This window comes from Dermacentor variabilis, chromosome 4 (genome assembly GCF_050947875.1).
Source record: "Dermacentor variabilis isolate Ectoservices chromosome 4, ASM5094787v1, whole genome shotgun sequence".
Lineage (NCBI taxonomy): Eukaryota > Metazoa > Arthropoda > Arachnida > Ixodida > Ixodidae > Dermacentor > Dermacentor variabilis.
The window spans coordinates 140,781,922-140,791,543 of NC_134571.1; positions in this window are offsets into that span (position 1 = coordinate 140,781,922).

Sequence of the window (9,622 nt, forward strand, 5' to 3'; positions counted from 1 at the left end):
GTACGATTGACAACAATTATACGACTGAAAGTTGTGCGTGGGCCTTTCTGCAGGTAAAACGGCAAGATGGTAAGGAGGTAGTCGGGCAACGTGTCGAATATGAGCCCTGAGAGCGTCGGTTGCCAAGTACGTCGATATTGGGGGACCTCGAGCTTTGACAATCGTTGCCGCTGTAGACGCACACCTCGGAAGACCAAGACACGTCCTTAGCGCTTGAGCTTGTAATGCCTGGAGTACACGAAGGTTTGTTTTGCAGGTGTCACCAAGCACAGGCGGGCTGTATCTTGTGAAACCGAGGAAAAAGGCGCTATAAAGCTGCAGCATTGACCGCACTGATGTGCCCCATCACTTGCCGGTGAGAAATTTGAGGAGATGTATTACAGTCACTAACCTCCTCTTTAGATATGAAACGTGCGGGCTCCATGTTATGTCGCGGTCGAAAATTACCCCTAGGAAGCGGTGTTTCCGTGCGTTCGCAATTGCTTGCCCATTGACACTTACAGAGTAACGGTTCTCCATATCTGAGGCAATCGCTGACGTGGATGCAACGATTCACGGAAACATTTCCATCTTTGAGATTGTAGAGCATCAATGCTACGTTGAATCTTCTGTTGCATTCGCTTGCCTCTCTGAGATCATAGATGGATTTAGTTCTTCTGTATCTTCTTTCAGCCCGCCCGCGCATCGCTCGTAGTCGTTGCAGTTCGGTTTCAAATCCTTCATATTTCGGGAAAGGCTGAAAACCATGCGTTGCCTCTTGCACGGCTTTTTGAATTTCGTGTTCCAGGCTTGAATGGTTCTCTTGCTGACATACTTTCTCCGTGTGCGACCGAAATGCCGGCGAGTCAATTCGCCGGAGGGTCGTGGAGGAACATTTTAATAGTTCCTGGATCTTCAGGTATGTGGCAATAAGGTCGCTTCCGTGTGATTCTATGTCGGGAAACCATTGCACGCTTTTTTTCAAGACACCGAGAAACCAAGGTTAAGTCTAAGCAGCTGCTGTATGTAAGCCCGCGTAAATACGTCGGACTACCATCATTGAGACAGTAATGGTCGTGCTGTGTGGCACATGATGCTAGTTTCCTTCCCCTGGAGTCCATCTTCAAACTCCCCCAAAGCGGATGGTGAGCATTAAAATCACGGACGAGAATTATGGGGCCAGGTGTCGCTGATAACACATCGTGCAGTCGTTTAGAGTCGAACCAACTTGAAGAAGCAATGTAAACAGTGACGGGAGTGAACGTAAGCTTCTTCGTTTTTAGAACTGTACAAGCGTACTGGCTGTCGTCATTAGGTGGGACTAGGTGCAACGCGTATGTCAGATCCCATCTAGTATATACAAGGACCTTGCTCACGTCACCACAGAAAGTCAGAAATGCGTATAATATTCTGTATGATCGGTTCGCAAATTACGAGGGTGGGAAAACGGTTTTTGAAGACAAAGTGTCTAAAACATAAAATTCTCAATTTGAAGCCGCGGGAATTCCACTGCAATAGAGATGCTTTCTTGACTTCCTTGTGGAAGGGCAGCGAGGGGCGGGCCATGGTACAACGCGAAGCATTCAAGTACTGGAGTCAGCGCGTCCAGTACTTGCAGTGCGCTACGAGCAGCCGGAATGTCCCCGTTTGTGAGTAGTAGACGCATGAAATTTGTGAGCGACTTGAGCATAGCACACACTTGTGAATCCTTGTTACACATTTACTATTCATCTCACATGAATAAATAGCATGGTCGCTTGTTTCGTTGACATCCGTGCTTTTACTGGAGATAGATGGAGCAGGAGGCGGCGATGCCTGACGAGACATAACCCTAGAACCGGAAGAGGATTTCGTAGACTTTCATTTCCGGGAGCGATGTCACCTTATCGCCGCAAAAGCATCTCTGTGTGAGGATCCGTCTCTGGCCATTTTTCTCAAGATTTTCTGCTCTTTCTTTAGGCGTGTACAGTCTTTTGAAGATGCAACATGCGAGCCTTGACAATTTGGGCCCTTGAGCTCTGTTGCATGGTAAGTGTCAGTGTCGTGTTGTTCGGAACATCGTGGGCATATAGTTGCATTTCGGAAGACAGCACTCAAATGTGCAATTCTTTGACACCTTCTGTACTGAAGTGGTTTGGGTACGAATGGTGGTACCACATGTCGAAAGTGGCCGACCTTTACATGTGATGGTAGGTAGTCACATTTAAACACGAGCGTTACACAGGTCGAATTGCCAAGGCGCCGAGCTTGCAGTAAGGCAACACCATCTGTCGCAGGTTTGATTAAAATTGGCAGGCCGCTGTCGCTTATCGATGTGTCAATATCATGAACAACACCAGCCGTGATTTCGTTGTTCTGCGGAATGAGGTAGTGGACATTGATGTTGCCCAGGAGCTTTATTGCCATCAAAGCATTGATTGCACTTCTGTTGTGGACATCAATAGCCAGGACGTTCTTTCGACTAATAATTCTGATACCCTTGATTTCTCCTGGGGCAAGAGCCTCAAGAGAAACGGAAATCGATTAAGGCGTTTCAGGTTGTCGGCAGGTGTGTCCGGCACAAGAATAATTGTGGGCGCCGATGGCCTTCGCTGTGGCATGACGGTAGATTTACTTGACGAAGACCGTCCGCTGATGTTTCTTCTCACGGCCTTCAGGTGTACCAATCTTTCGATACCTTTGTCATCTGAGGCGTCGACCATCGCTTGAGCAGGAGTGCAACACAGTGTCCTCGCTATCAGCTTGACTAGGAGGGCCATTTCCCTTCCTCGGGCTGGTTCATGCGAAGCAGTCACGCCGGGTCGGCATTCTGCCAACTCCACTTCCATTGCCGTGGCAACGGGAGCGGCGTCTCCCAGTAAAACACGGGAAAAGCCGAAATTACTTCAGCATGAAGGAACAGTGGTCTTTATAAGAATAAAAAACCAGTCAGTAAGTAAGTCTAAAAAAACAGTAAGTGTTGAGGCTTGACGGTGAAATCTCGGTACTTTGGATGTTGTCAGTGATATTATGGTACGTAAGTCAGGTGTTAATATGTAGAACACAATTATGGCTTAAAATTGCAGTTGCTAGATTATTAGACACTTACAGTTTGTTCTTTGTTTCGCAAATCAAAAGCGCACGTGCTGCTAGAGCATCAAGTTGAACAGCGTATCATGCTTAAAAGCTTCGTTTCGTTTTCGATCCGACTGGTTTCGTTTTGCTTTTTAACTGCTACAGCAGTTGAATAGGAAACCACTAAAACATGTACCTATTATCGTAGAAGCACTTTAACACTTCGGAAAGCATAACACTGCGATTGTGCTTTAACACAATCGCAGGAAAACCGACTGGACAAGCAAAATAATACGTTCTCACAGTTACGGCCGCACTTGTCTTCTGCCTTCCAGTAATGCCAGCGTTTAATCGCTATCGCTCTCACTTATCAACGTTTTCAGCATGCTTCCATGCTGTTAACGACTACATTCTCACTGAAGATCGAAAAACTCGGATAAAAAATGTTCCGCGGCGTTTTTTACGTTCCCACTACATGAATAGACTCTGACCGGTAAGCTTTCCATTGTATTATACAAAAAATAGGTGCCTTGAAAAGTGGTTGTCACTCACTAACTTCCGATCCTGTAGGATTTTTGGCCGCACAACATATTAGCGTTTCTAGTGAGCAGTTGCGTGCACCCTACACCGCATTGGTCCGAATAGAACGAAAAGTAAACGACGAGGTGAATTTATTCAGTGCTTCCATTGGGCGCTGACGAACGGTGGTGGTGCTTCTTCGGTCTCATCTCGTGCACCACCGAGATGCGACGGCAGCGACAGCATCCGCGGTGCTCGCCCGTGAAACGTGCCACACGGGTGAGCCAGCCACAGTACACCATCTGTTATGGACATATGCCGGCCTATCCTCACTGCGAACGATCTTTCACCTAGCTATATCACCTAGCTCATGCGGTGTACTTGACGGGTTTTTAGAGCTTCCTTAAAGCTTTCGTGTCACCTTGGAAAATCGGCAAAAAAGCAGTTTTGTATTTCTTTTGGGCTGTGTAGCTATAATCAGAAGTGGTAATAAGTAACAGGGCCATCGTAGAATACTGTTTTCTTTTGGGGAAAGTGTAGGAAACGAGAAATATTACACAAGGATCAGGTTAATGACATTATCCTATGACTGCGTAGAGATTTCCCACGAATAATGTTTCCTAAAACTCCATATTTGCATTAGATGAGATTCGAAAATGCATTGGAAAATAAATTATTTTGTGCTAAATGGCGAGCACACGTGCATCGAAAATCACTACCATCTCTTGAAGGCGCGGTTTTCTGCTATGACCATGGCTGTCATTTTATCTTAATGCAAGTTTTGGCTCCCTAATCACTTTTGATAGAAATATGCGTTGCTTTATTTTTCCAATATTTTTTCGACATTAGTAGTGCCATTGAATTGCAGCCCACTGTCAAGATGCTGTAAACAGCGCTCATTTGGTTTTTATGACGACATATTTATTAGCAGCGAATTGCAGATGGACTACTTCTCCAAAAAGATACAAAGAAAGACGTGCGCAGAGTCCGCGCACAGCGAAGTGCAAATATCATCCTGCATACTGCACTAAAATGATTGTAATTGCTGTTGGCTTGAACTCGCATCACGTACCACTGGGCCGCCGTGAATAATCGTTTCTGTCATAATTTGTGTTCTGTTAAATTTCTTCCCAGACAGTTTCGATCTACTCTAAACCTTACATTTCCGAGTCCTGAGGAGCGAGAGAGAATTTATTAAAGTGGAAGATAAAGCCGTGAGTTAGTATGCCCTGGCTTGCTACTCTGCACAGGGAAACAAGGAAACGGCCCAAAAAAGAGTGATGGAATGTGACGGTCTTTCTATTTTCTTTTAAGAGACTGAGGTATATGTCAGAAGCAGAGCTCTCGTTTCAGTTTTTTTTTTTTGAGCTGGTATGCCCGCAGCCATCTAGAAAGGTTCAGATGCGTTGCTTTGTTGATTACGATAGGTTTGAAGAATGTTTACGCGCCACTGTCCTCTGACTATTGAGAGCCATGAATGTAAGACTCGTAATATTTGCTGTTTTAGAGGCTTCGCTAAAGAAATCAGAGTTCGAGGTGAAGGTATGTAAAAACTACTTCTAGTAATTGTTAAAATGAGAAATGCTTGCGGAACAGTAGATGACAGGAAACCGCATGTAAACATATAATGCATAACCAGTGATCCAGGAGTTCAAACAAGTTTTTTGCAGGAAGGTTAGAACGCACGATAACCAAGGCAAAAGAAAAATTACAGTGCTCAACACTTTCTTCATCTTTCGGAGTCAAATAACAAGCGTGCATTGTTTTAGTTCTAAAAATAAATATAAATGACATATAGGCGTACTTGTATAGTCACTAATGCTAACAGTCCGTCAAATCACTGACTATCATGACGGGATTGCGAAGGGTTTGGACACCCGGCTCCCGACTTCTCTTCTTCTTTTCGGCGCTTGGATCCAAATATGCTTTGGAAGATATTTCTTCGGCAGAATTCTTCTTTGTTGTTTCATGTTTACATTCCACAGCCACAAGTTCCGACGAAGTCGCTACAAGGACGCTGGAAATTTTCTTTAGAGTCGCTATTTCGTTAACCGCTGTTAATCCTTACATATCAAATAGAGGGATGCCTTGTATGGCGCACAATCTGAGGTGATTCCAGTGCTTGAACAAAGGGGGGAGCTCGTGCTAAACAATATTCTGCCTATTTATTTATTACCACGTTTTGGTAAGGTAATAAAAAGGTTCTTTCACGCAGACGCGATTAAATGTGTGCCCGAAGGAGGATTACCGAGCCCCTGATTGCCAGATTGTCTATAGTATTGAGAAGAGTCAGCAGTAGTCGATGTGGCATGCCGTGAGACACACTGATAATCATTTACCGCATGTACTACATCTGTCCTACCTACCTTAGACTTTGTATGTGTCGCGTTCTCCGCGAAGGTAGCCTTGTAGGTAATCTGCGGCAAGTACGAAGAGTCGGCGAGTTGAGATGGCTGGTCGCTTCGTGGACATTGTCTTCCCGCGGGCCTGGTGTTGAAGGTCACATAATCCCAAATTTTGGAGACGCGTTGAAAAGAGCGGCATCACAGACAATTCGATCCGCTCTGCTTGTGCTCATCACGCCAGCGTTGAGAGAGCGAGTCTTCTCTCTCATCGAGTAAGGTCTGTTCATGTTCACCTGTGCGTGCGGGACACCATGCTTGTTAATTTAGTAAGTGAAATGTGTACTGCAATTTATTGCTCCGGTAAAACTACGAACGTTAAAATAATGGTTATCCGGGTTCGTTCGTTCGTGGACAAACTATTGCAAGCAGCAAGAGAACGGGACTAATACCCCCCTCAAGCGGGCAAGTTAAGTGCATTTACGGTGAGTGCACTCGGTTTTAATGCACTTTCCGAAATCTTAACGTCGCAGCGGAGTGTACTTTCCGATGAGTGCACTCAAGTTGGAGTACGTTCACGGAACGCACTTTGCTGGCCGATGGCGTAGCCTCGCCGCCAGCGGTTTGAACGAGTGCCTAGCCTCGCCGCCAACGCTTTCAACGGCGCAAAATGTAATGCATAGAAGAAGGACACAGAAGTTACTTTCATTTATTGAACAGCTTTTAACAAAATAATGTGTGTTTAGCGAGAAGCGAAACAGCAGAATAACGAAGCGAATTTATCATGTACGCAACTAACGGCGCCAGAGTGATGCGGCGCTGCCATGTTCATTCAGTTCGTGTTCATGTTGCGGTGTGAACGCATGCTGACCACGCCGGTCGTGCTTTGAGATGTGTGCGTGGCCTTTTGCAGTGTCGTTACAAATCGAACTGGCCGTGTTTCCGCCGCTTTGGGTGACCGCTCCTGGAAGCTCGCCGTCGTCTGTCCTGTGAAATTGTGCGCCAAGTGTGTCGTGAATATGGCAGCTTAGAATGAGGAGAGCTGCCAAGGCAAAGACGGCACAACTTGGACAGATGAGGAGACGCGTGCGCTAATTAATATATGAGAATACGTCGTGCCGGATCTGCGCGGTGCCAGAAGAAACCTAAAGGTTTATGTGGCGATATGTGAACGGCTCCGTGCAGTGCATCGAGAAAAGCACGAAGGAAGTGAAGAAAAAGATGCAGACTATGAGCAACAAATACAGGTAAAAGCTGATTTATATTCTACTTAACAGCGTCATCGTGCATCTGTTTTACTTGTGGCAGCTGAATTATTTCATGTATTCGTCGTCTCTTATTCTGTCGGAGTCTTTTGTTGGCATTTTTGCTTGTCCCAAAGCTGCACGTGGGCCACCAAAGAAGGCATTGTGAACAGACGCGGATTAATTTTGACCACGTGGGGTTCCCTAACGTGCAATGGCGTTGTACAAAGCTCGCACGTTTTTGCAGTTCGCCATATAAATGCCGCCGTAGCTGACGGGATTCGATTGTGGGCTCAGCAGCCGAAAGCCAAAGCCGCCGCGGCGGGTCAAACATTGTTTGTTGTCGCCGAAGTTACGCCATGGAATTAAAATTTTTGGTATACTTTATTTCGCTTAACTACAAATAAAGTATTGTGGTTGTGCATTGCTGCAAACATTGCGCCAACCTGTGGCGTCATTTTCTAAAAATTCTGTTTCAGGCTACTGACCAGGACTGGCACAAAGATCGGATCTGGAGGCATACAATGGAAGTTTTATTGGGACCTCCACCGTTTCCTTGGCTCGCTTCCAGCGAATGATTCCAGCCTTATGGAAGAAATTGGATGTAGTGCCATTGATGGCACCTCTCCAGAGGAGGTATCCACCGTAACATCATTCGGTAGTAACTGGTGCAGGTGTGAGCCAGTAGAGTCGATATAGCACGATACACTGGCTGTCACATTCAAATTCAGTGCAACATATATTTTGTTGGCTCAAAATTCAGGTTTTGGCGAGTTCGTTCATGCTCTTATGTATGTTTGAAAACATTATAAAGGTGGATGAACTAGGAACACTGAGTAAAAGGACAAATGCTGCATTTATTTTTAGCAGAATAGCAGAAGCCATCACTCCAAGAGCGTATATTTTGTTCGCAGATGTTTGTTTATGCTTGCACTTTTTTGCACACGACAATGTTTTTATTCTTTATTCAGCTGTTCAATGGCATGGTGCACGGTGGAGTGGGCCAGTCCCCAGATGCACCTACGAATTCACTTTCTGAGCTAAGCTCAGAGTCTCACGAGGTGGAAGCCTCTCCACTCGATTTTGCTGCTGATGAAGAACCTGCCACCCCTACAGCAACAATTGCGAAGAAAAAAAGGGTGGCTCCTCCCACAAGACTGCTATCGATTTTGTTAGAAGAACAACGCCAACTGCGCTGTTCACTAGAGCGCCACAGAACTGAGACTGTTGCGATACAAAGGGAGCGACTTGAGATATTGAAGTGGAGCGAAGCTCGGGAGGACAAGCTGCTGGAAATCATGCAGAAGATCTGTAAACAAATAAATACTGACAGACATGATGTGTGCCCTTGCAGTCCTTTTCTTTTATTTGCGTGACAACTGAAATGGGAATTTTAAATATTTCTTAGCCAGATAAAGGTAACATGGCTTTTTGGGCTTGTTGGTTGATGGTCTGAAAAACAAACTGTAGCGCAGCAGAGAACGAGACAATAGAATGCAGACACGCCGCACGAGCGCTCTCGCTGCGTGTTGGCATTCTGTTGTCCTGTCCTCGGTTGTGCTACAGTTCGTTTTCCAAGTGAAGACACAGCTCTGCTCTCGTTGACATCCTCGTATGTTTCTTTACTGTACTCTGTCCGTGCCTTGGTTTGGGCTTTATTTTTGAATTCATGTCACACCAAAATTGCTACATTAGTCGAACCGCAATACGTAGCAGTTGTCTTTAATAAAACCACAGTGACACAGTCAAAAATGCCTGCTTTTCTTCAGCCTGGTTCCTATTGCACTCAGTCATGGCACGTGCTGGGCTTTTTTCCAAAAATAACTTGTTAGGGCGTCCCTTACCTCTTGCCCTCCCCCACTGCACTCTTCTGTGTTGCGTGGTGGCTGTGCATACAAGTCCAGTCCACGTGCCTCACTTTCCCACTGGGGCTTTACACTGTCTTTCATTACCTTGCAGATATTAAGAAGTACACAAGCAGCTCGAATAGCCAGTTTGGCCTTGTTCAGCCGGCACTTCATCTCGTTCATCACAAATAGAAAGCGTGCCTTTAGCCTCCCGAAACCATTCTCGACAATCCTCCTAGTCTTTGAAAGATTGTAGTTGAACAATGCTTCACGGCTTCCAGGCCAAGCATTTGGAAATGGCTTTTGCAGGTTCGGTGACATGGAAAACGCCTGATCACACAGAAGAATGGGCGGTACGTTCGTGCCCTCTATCATTGCCATGGGAGAGCTGAAGGTCTCATTCTCGATTAGCGTATGCAGCTACGATCGGCCATAAACACTGGCATCGTGGCATCTTCCGGGACTTGCAACGTTTACATACCGAAAATGGTATTTGTGATAGGCTGGAGTATGATGCTGTGCCTGTGTGGGAAAGTAAATGTGGGTTCAGCAGCAATTGCTATGAAGATACGCATGCAAGTAGTCTTCCCCACAGTTGTCTAGAGCACTGAAATGGCTCCGGGTTGCCTACTAAAAT